Genomic DNA, 9,979 nt, shown 5'->3' with positions numbered 1-9,979 from the left:
AGAGCAAAACTCATATCCAGTATGATTGGCATATACATATTCAATAATTACTTTGTCACCACTGTAAGGAATATCTGGTAATAATAAGTCGTATTTATTGGTCGACATTGATGCTCCTCTTTATCTGAGAAAATATTATAAGAAAAATTGTCTTTAGAATGTAAAATGTATATATACATATAAACTTTTTAGCACAACCCGTATATGGAGTTGGTACTCCTCTGATAAAGTAACAAGATTTTGACTGAAGAGATTCCGAGTCATCTTTGATAGCCAAGGGTTATGGTCCATTCCCCTCTTCCCTGGAGAGGAGTTGGGTGGATCGTAGCTCTTGGCTAGCTAAGATAATTCGGAGCAGGTAATTTGAAATAACAATTTTGAACGTTAATAGTCACCATCAATGTCAATGTTACTGGTGCAAGAAAATTGGTACCGTTAATGTTATTACTGGATATTTGTATCAAGATTATTATTTCTCTAACTCTATGGAAATTTATCCCTTTCCAAACCCATTGTATAAAAAAATTTAATCAACGTGTGGTTGCTAGTGATCTCAAAAGATCATTGGATGATTTTGAGGGTCATGACCTTTTTAGCTAACTGAATGAATCAAAATACGATAACAGGTGTTAATGAAATTGACAACTTCGTGCAATGTGAAAGGCACTCGAAGGGGATTTTCGGTTAACAAAAAAAGAAAATGTCTGTTTAATCGTTAGAGAAACAGATTCTTACATAGCTTCTCGTGGATTATCGGATTTATCCAATCTCGATAGTTAAATCCGATAATCCACTGGTATCAATGTAAGAATCTATATGTATCTATTCTGGTTATCACTGTAAATATACGAACACTTGCAACTGTGAAACAGAAAATATAGATATATTGGACCGAACATTTCATTTCTTACTATTAGTCGGAGATATCAAAACCTAGACACGACATCGTCTCACAATTCATCAGAATACATTCTCAGTGTATAAAAAATCTGTGCCGTTATAATTTGTTGAAAATTACATGTAGTGCAAAATTCTTGATTCCAGGATCTCTCATTTCCAGCTGTTAAAAGGATGCAAAAGGAAATCTCTGGAACAACTCTCAGATAAGGTAACTCTCAGATGAGGTCGTTAATTTTTGTTTGTTAGATGCTTGACAACACTTCTTGTTCTATTTAGCTTGTTCAATGTCCAGCAACTGTTACAGTTCAAATATTTTTTCCGTCACCCGTTAACAGAGCCTGTTGATATGACTGGTTTATTGATACTGTGATTAGTTGTTTACATCCGATGGTGTATAGTTACTTGTCTCATTGGCAATCCATTTTCAAACAGGAAATGTAGAACAATATATTATAAACTTTAAAGTTGTGATGTCGAAATTATTGCGAACGTGAAACTTATGCTTTTTTTACTTTTATTTTATTATAGAAATTGTTTTCATTTCTGGAAAATATTTGAAAATAAGGTAAATCTTTTAATAAGTTAAACAGCCAAATTTTGCTGACGTGAATTTCACGTTAATTTCACATTAATTTCACGTTAATTTCACATTAAATTTCCACGTCAAATTATTTCACATGAATTTCACGTTATAAAATTTACGTGAATGTTTACATCAGATTCACGTGAAAAATGTAACGTGAGTTTCATGTATAAGCTCGTTTGAGGTGAATCTCACGTGAAATTTACGTGATCAAAATTTGCCTGTGTAGGACTTGCAGTCGTATTGTTACAGTAGTAGTTTAACCTGTGTCGTGCAACTGTTACAGTTTCGTATGCAAGACCTTGATCATGTTGTCCGACATTCAAATGATATTAATAAGGTCTTTAAAAGTAATGAAATGGGATCTCTGTTATGCTTTTATATTACGTACCTTTAAAAGTATATGGATATAGGAAGATGTGGTGCGAGTGCCAATGAGACAACTCTCCATCCAAATAACAATTTAAAAAGTAAACCATTATAGGTTAAAGTACGGCCTTTAACTGTGGTCTATTTTTAGGATATGTACGAAGGTTATTGTATTAAAAGGTAAATGAAAAACTAGGGCTACCAAACATACGTCCTTTTGTTGTAATTTACTTAGATTTGCATAAAGAAAATTCAAATTTTCCAATTTAAAATATCGAAATGTGACATATATATTTTTGATAATATCTACATCTTCGAAAAAACGTTGTAACATTATATCAATAATTATTGTAATTCAAATAGGTATGTGGACACACTGGTATTGCGTCGATTTTTTATTCATTTTTTTTCTTACATCTTTTAATTGGGAACTGTACAAAAGTCGCAATATTGTAAATACATTAAAAATAGGACGTTATATGTAATGAAATGGTAAAGTTACAGGGCTTGTTACAGGCTTGCAAATACAGAGCGGGGAAAAAACAGGCATGTATTTAAAACAAGCATGAATTTAGCCATCACTGTGACGAAAATTTATAATATAAAAAAGAAAATGGGGTGTAATTAATTGTCAATGAATTAATCTTTCACAAAAACAAATGGCATTAACAATTAAAGGTCTCATTTGGGCTAAAACTATGAGCCATATAGTTAAAATATTTTATAGATTCTTGTACAACACAGTTTGATCTCCAAAACCGTGTCTCAGATTTTTCCTATTGTATTTCATTTTCTCATATAATAAAATCTTCAATGAAGTTTGTAAAATCAATTCATAAGAGATCACTAAATTCAATTGGGTATAAAATTTGTTCTATTGATGTTGTTGGAAATCTGAGACACCGTTTTGGAGGTCAAGCTGTGTTGTTCAAGAATCTATAAAATATTTTGGGATGCTATTAATAACAAAGAAGCTAAATTCATTCAAGTATGGACATCACAATATAGCAACTAATTACATAACAATTGATTATGGAATTAATTATGTCATAATGAAATTATCACAATTTGAAAGATTAAACTTTCTTCTTTCTTTTGGTACCTCATTTATAAAATATAAAGAAGGATGAAATGAATTACATCAGTTAAAATTTGTCTGATTGGGAGTGGAAGTCTTTGTGTTGTGCTACCTTAACATACGTTGAAGGCACAGGCAGTCGTCTCATATATACCTTTATATAACACACATGGAATTTTTTTCTGAGACGGGTGCCTGTGGGTGAATGTCAAGGGTTTATAATTTGAACATTCAATTTGTATTATGGTAAATTATCACTTACGTGTAAACTGTTCTGCTGTTGTTGGGTTTTTTTATATAGTTTATTCTTTGTTTTAACTTGTACAACTTGTATGCCTTCAGGCATAGATTACCTTAGCTGTATTTGGCAACACTTTTAGGAATTTTGGATCTCAATGCTCTTCAACGTTATACTTTATTTGGCTTTTCTCAACTTTTTGGGGATTCGTGCGACAATGATGAGTCTTTTGTAGACGAAACGCGCGTCTAACGTATATATATAATTTAGTTCTGGTACCTATGATGAGTTTATTGCATTGCCACAAACTTTGTAAATGTTTAAAGACAATAAACAAAATTTAAAAATTGATAAAAAAAAATACTCACGACAAATATGTGGATGCTCAATTTTCCAAAGAAAGCTTATATGTTAACTTTATTTGTCTCATTTCATATATATTATCATATATAATAAAAGTCACGTAAAACACTACAAAGGTAAAGGACATGTAATCAAAATATTTGCCTTGGTGAATGGAGTTTTATTTCATTCAGTTTACCTTGTAATGGTTTTAAATGTTATTTTTAGTAATTTAACCCAATTTATTCTGATATTTCAAAGGGATTTTCGGTTCGCGCACCCAGCTTATGTATATATGCTGGCTCCCCTTTGAATTTGAAAACTTGCACTTTTCTCTTGGTTATAATATTATATTGCCTTTTTGATTAAGAACTTATTGTTTCTATAATCCAAATACAAAAAGTCAAATCTTTTGAAAGAAAATATTTATTCTCTTATCATTTATTATGGCATGATACTAACCCCTTTCATGTGCAGGAGGGATTTTGATTATTTTTCAAAAGATGTCAGTATCCCGGGGGTTCACTTCCCATATTTTTAGTGGTACGAGTTTCCGCAAAACAGGGTCACTTTTTCATGCCCTGCTGGTTAGAACAGGGTCACTTTTTTATGTCCTGCTGGTTAGAACAGGGTCGCTTTTTCATAACCTGCTTGTGAGAACAGGGTCTTTTTTTAAACAAGTATTTGTTAAGAACAGGATCGTTTATTCGACTGTTTACGGTTAAGATCCCTGGTCTAGAACCACATCTATTCTCTTTGAGACTGTCTAGAACAGGATCACACATGATCATAGATTTTCTGAGCGTGTCTTAAACCGGATATATATATATTTTTGCGTGTCCAGAACAGGGTCGTCAAGTTGGTTACTTATTCCTTTTTCGTTACTTATTACTTATTCCCTACTTATTTATTATTCCTTACATGTTCGTTACTTATTCCTTATTCGTTACTTTTCAATGATTATGCCATATTCGTTACCTATTCAACTTATTCCTTATTCGTTACTTATTAAATTTTTTATATCCTTCCCCCTTTTAATTCTTTATATTCTTTATCTCTGGTAATGTTCTAAATTTGTTGAGGTAAAATTACCCTTTTATCACCTATGTATACGTGTTTGTGCTCAACCGATCCTGTTACTTTATATTCGATACTTATTTGTTCCTTATTTGATTTTACTACGTTCTACCTTTTAACTGCTTTCTATTCGTATTTTTGAAGGTGGTTCTTGGTTACCAGCCCAGTAGTCAGCAATTCGGTGTTGACATGAATATCAATTATAATTATGGGCTTTTTATTATTTCCCTGTCACTGCACTTTAATTTTTTCGAAAAACTAAGGATTTAATTTTTCTTATCCCAGGAATACTAGTAGATTACCGAAGCCGTATTTGGCACAACTTTTTGGAATTTTGGGTGCTCAATGATATTCAACTTTTTACTTGTTTTGCTGTATAACTATTTTGATCTGGGCGTCACTGATGAGTCTAATGTAGATGAAACGGTACCTTTGATAAATATTTCGATATTTCTGTGTAGAACAGGGGGAATGTGTTTTCGGTATTTCTCACAGGCACTTGTCTCAAATAAAAAAATCCTATATACCTTAATATAACACAAGGTACCTTACTATTTTATTTTTTTTAAATGACACCCAGTCCCGAATTCCCGTTATTTTTTTTATTTCTCGGTTGTCAAACCTACTTAAACTTAATATGCCGTAAATCTAAATTGATTTATCTACACAATGGTATATGACACGACTATCATTGTTGTCGGGATCTTTAGTAGCAGGCCTCAGAAGTCGGTCAACGGGATGTTTTTTTGCATTCGTCTCAATATTTGGCAACACCCAGCCCGCAGTGATTGAATTATTTAAGAAAATAATAAAAATAAAAAATGTCAGCTTTCCTCTGACTATGAATTATTATCTTTATTGTAAATGCTTTACAGATTATGTGAAACAAATCTAAATAAGTTTTTTATGAAACACACGTGTATACAACGACACTAATGTAGAGTTATAAATTGACCAAAATTTCCTACATTTATTTTTAGCCAGACGATTGACCAATGAGAAACCAGTATAAAATTACATGCGGACTGGGTGTTGCCAAAGCTTAAACGAATGCAAAAAAAACATCCCGTTGACCGACTTCTGAGGCCTGCTACTAATGATCCTGACAACATTGATAGTCGTGTCATATACCATTGTGTAGATAAATCAATTTAGATTTACGGCATATTAAGTTTAAGTAGGTTTGACAACCGAGAAATAAAAAAAATAACGGGATTTCGGGACTAGGTGTCATTTTTAAAAAAAAAATAGTTAAGTACCTTGTGTTATATTAAGGTATATAGGAATATTTTTTTTGAGACAAGTGCCTGTGGTATTTCTGTTTAGATAAATAAACTCATCATAGATACCAGGATTAAATTTTTTATTTACGCCAGACGCGCGTTGCGTCTACAAAAGACCCTTCGGTGACGTTCAAATCCAAAAAAGTTGAAAAGGCCAGATAAAATATGAAGTTGAATTTCATTGGGGACCATAATTCTTAAAAGTTTTGTCAAATACAGCTAAGGTAAGCTATTCCTGAGGAAGTAAAGCTTAAGTATTTCAAATATTCAAAAGTTTGGTAAACATTTAATGTATAAATATGACCATATCAATGATAATTCATGTCAGCACAGTAAAACAGGGAAATTCAATGTTTTTCAATGTTTCTGGTTAGAACAAGGTATAATTTGGCAAGTGCTATCGGCATAGCTATACCCAAAAGAATTGTCAGTAACACACACCACCCCCGGGTCAGAATACCTAACTGCAGTCCTTTGCTGAATTTCTTCTCTTACCTCCCGGTCTCACTTGTTGTAACATTGGATTCGGACTTCTTTTACACTGGGTTTTACTGTGCGCATAGTTATGTGTGTGTGTGTGTGTGTGTTAAGTTCCGGGGTTTAGAAAACATGTTTAACCCATATCGCATTTCCATTAAGCGCCTGTCGAAAGTGGGAAACATCTAGCCTTTGTTATTCTGGTCGGTTTTAAATTGTGCTTCATATATATGTTTCGGGGTAAGTGTGGCGTCCATTTCACCATGAACTAGTATATACAATTGTTTAGGGGACAATTAAAACCCATCCCTGGTGCTGATTTTTTTAGCTGTGTCGGAGACTCATTGGTGGTCTTGACGTGTTTTCTTTACTCTTAGGTCGTGTTGTTGTGTCTTTCAATTTGACATATCACCCGTTCCAGTTCTGAATTCTACGAATTTGATTTGAAACTTTACTCTCTTTAAACGAAAAGAATAAATATAGTCTATGAAAAATTAATTGTAACCAAAGTGAAGATTTGCAAAATCATAGAGAGAGAAAAACGAACTCCAAGGTAAACAAGAAAACCGCCAGTCAATTGCCAAATGGCAAACACAGTGCCTATCCAGTATATGACATTTTGACGTTTATCAAGCAACAATCAATCAGTTATTTTATAACTAGGTGTAACATTAAAAGACATGGAACTACCCTTCTATACCATCCGAGTTCATTTTGGATTTTTATGTTGAATTTGTGTTTATTCTTCAGTTTTCCAGCAATGTTTTTGATTGGCGTTTTTCTTTTTGGTCATTTTGTGTCCGTTTTTTATTTCATATATTTATCCTCTGCTTTTTTAAAGTCACAATTCAATTACATTTTTCTTCCTTTCCTCTTTTTTCTTGAACTAGGAATGACATTTTACTCTGGCCTAGAATTAGAATTACATTTTACTCTGGCCTAGAATAAGAATGACATTTAACTCTGGCCTAGAATAAGAATGACATTTAACTCTGGCCTGGAATTAGGAATGACATTTTACTCTGGCCTAGAATTAGAATGACATTTAACTCTGGCCTAGAATTAGAATGACATTTAACTCTGGCCTAGAATAAAAATGACATTTTACTCTGGCCTGGAATAAAAATGATATTTTACTCTGGCCTAGAATAAGAATGACATTTTACTCTGGCCTATAATTAGAATGACGTTTTACTCTGGCCTAGAATAAGAATGACATTTTACTCTGGCCTAGAATAAGAATGACATTTTACTCTGGCCTAGAATAAGAATGACATTTAACTCTGGCCTAGAATCAGAATGACATTTAACTCTGGCCTAGAATAAGAATGACATTTGACTCTGGCCTAGAATAAGAATGACATTTAACTCTGGCCTGGAATTCGGAATGACATTTTACTCTGGCCTGGAATAAAAATGATATTTTACTCTGGCCTAGAATAAGAATGACATTTAACTCTGGCCTAGAATAAGAATGACATTCAACTCTGGCCTGGAATAAAAATAATATTTTACTCTGGCCTAGAATTAGAATGACATTTAACTCTGGCCTAAAATTAAAATGACATTTAACTCTGGCCTAGAATAAGAATGACATTAACCTCTGGCATAGAATTAGAATGACATTTAATTCTGGCCTAGAATAAGAATGACATTTAACTCTGGCCTGGAATCGGAATGACATTTTACTCTGGCCTGGAATAAAAATGATATTTTTCTCTGGACTAGAATAAGAATGACATTTAACTCTGGCCGAGAATAAGAATGACATTTAACTCTGGCCTAGTATAAGAATGACATTTCACTCTGGCCTGGAATTAGGAATGACATTTTACTCAGGCCTGGAATAAAAATGATATTTTACTCTGGCCTAGAATAAGAATGACATTTAACTCTGGCCTAGAATAAAAATGACATTTAACTCTGGCCTAGAAAAAGAATGACATTTAACTCTGGCCTAGAATATGAATGACATTTAACTCTGGTCTAGAATAAGAATGACATTTAACTCTGGCCTAGAATAAGAATGGCATTTTACTCTGGCCTAGAATAAGAATAGCATTTAACTCTGGTCTAGAATAAGAATGACATTTAACTCTGGCCTAGAATAAGAATGACATTTTACTCTGGCCTATAATTAGAATGACGTTTTACTCTGGCCTAGAATAAGAATGACATTTTACTCTGGCCTAGAATAAGAATGACATTTAACTCTGGCCTAGAATTAGAATGACATTTAACTCTGGCCTAGAATAAAACTGACATTTGACTCTGGCCTGGAATAAAAATGATATTCTACTCTGGCCTAGAATAAGAATGACATTTTATTCTGGCCTAGAATTAGAATGACGTTTTACTCTGGTCTAGAATAAGAATGGCATTTTACTCTGGCCTAGAATAAGAATGACATTTTACTCTGGCCTAGAATAAGAATGACATTTAACTCTGGCCTAGAATTAGCATGACATTTAACTCTGGCCTAGAATAAAAATGACATTTTACTCTGGCCTAGAATAAGAATGACATTTAACTCTGGCCTAGAATAAGAATGACATTTAACTCTGGCCTGGAATTAGGAATGACATTTTACTCTGGCCTAGAATTAGAATGACATTTAACTCTGGCCTAGAATTAGAATGACATTTAACTCTGGCCTAGAATAACCAGATGCTTCGCAGGGCGTAGCTTTATACGACCGCAGAGGTTGAACCCTGAACGGTTGGGGCAAGTATGGACACATCATTCAAGCTGGATTCAGCTCTAAATTTGGATTGTGATTAAATAGTTGACACAGCATAGGTTTCTAACACAGAATGAATGTGTTCTAATGAACTTAAAATTTTTGTTTTCTCTTAGAGCAATTCACTATGCTGTTCAATATTAATCCTCTCAAAATAATGTTTGAAGAAATTTTCTTTTTATTTATGAAATTTCAAATGAGAAAAATTGAACCCAATTTTTTAATCACATCCCCCTTTCCCTTATTCCAAAAACTAATCTCAATTAAAATATTCTAATGGAGTTTGCAACAATAACTACTCATTTAAATACATCATAAAATAAACTGTAAATAAAATGTAAAAAAACTGCTTGTTATCACTGAATGGTAAAGATTATTTAAATTTATCAGTTGGTAGTAAAAAGTGAATATACATTGTATAATTAAAAAAAATTCTTGCAATAAGATATTTCTTGCGTACTATTTTGGACAAAGAAAGATAACTCTTATTAAAAAAAATTTGCTATTTCACAATATTGTGAAATTAGATATTTCTTGCCATTGCACAATACTGTGCAATTGAAAAGACTTGCTATTCCACAATACTTAATATAATAATTTTAGATCCTGATTTGGACCAACTTGAAAACTGGGCCCATAATCAAAAATCTAAGTACATGTTTAGATTCAGCATATCAAAGAGGCCCAAGAATTTAATTTTTGTTAAAATCAAACTTAGTTTAATTTTGGACTCTTTGGACCTTAATGTAGGCCAATTTGAAAACGGGACCAAAAATGAAGAATCTACATACACAGTTAGATTTGGTATATCAAAGAACCCCATTTATTCAATTTTTGATGAAATCAAAAAAGTTTAATTTTGGACCCCGATTTGGGCCAACTTGAAAACTGG

The sequence above is a fragment of the Mytilus trossulus genome, chromosome 3 (assembly GCF_036588685.1).
Source record: "Mytilus trossulus isolate FHL-02 chromosome 3, PNRI_Mtr1.1.1.hap1, whole genome shotgun sequence".
NCBI lineage: Eukaryota > Metazoa > Mollusca > Bivalvia > Mytilida > Mytilidae > Mytilus > Mytilus trossulus.
The sequence above is the reverse complement of the archived record's forward strand: the minus strand, read 5'-3'. Positions refer to the sequence as shown.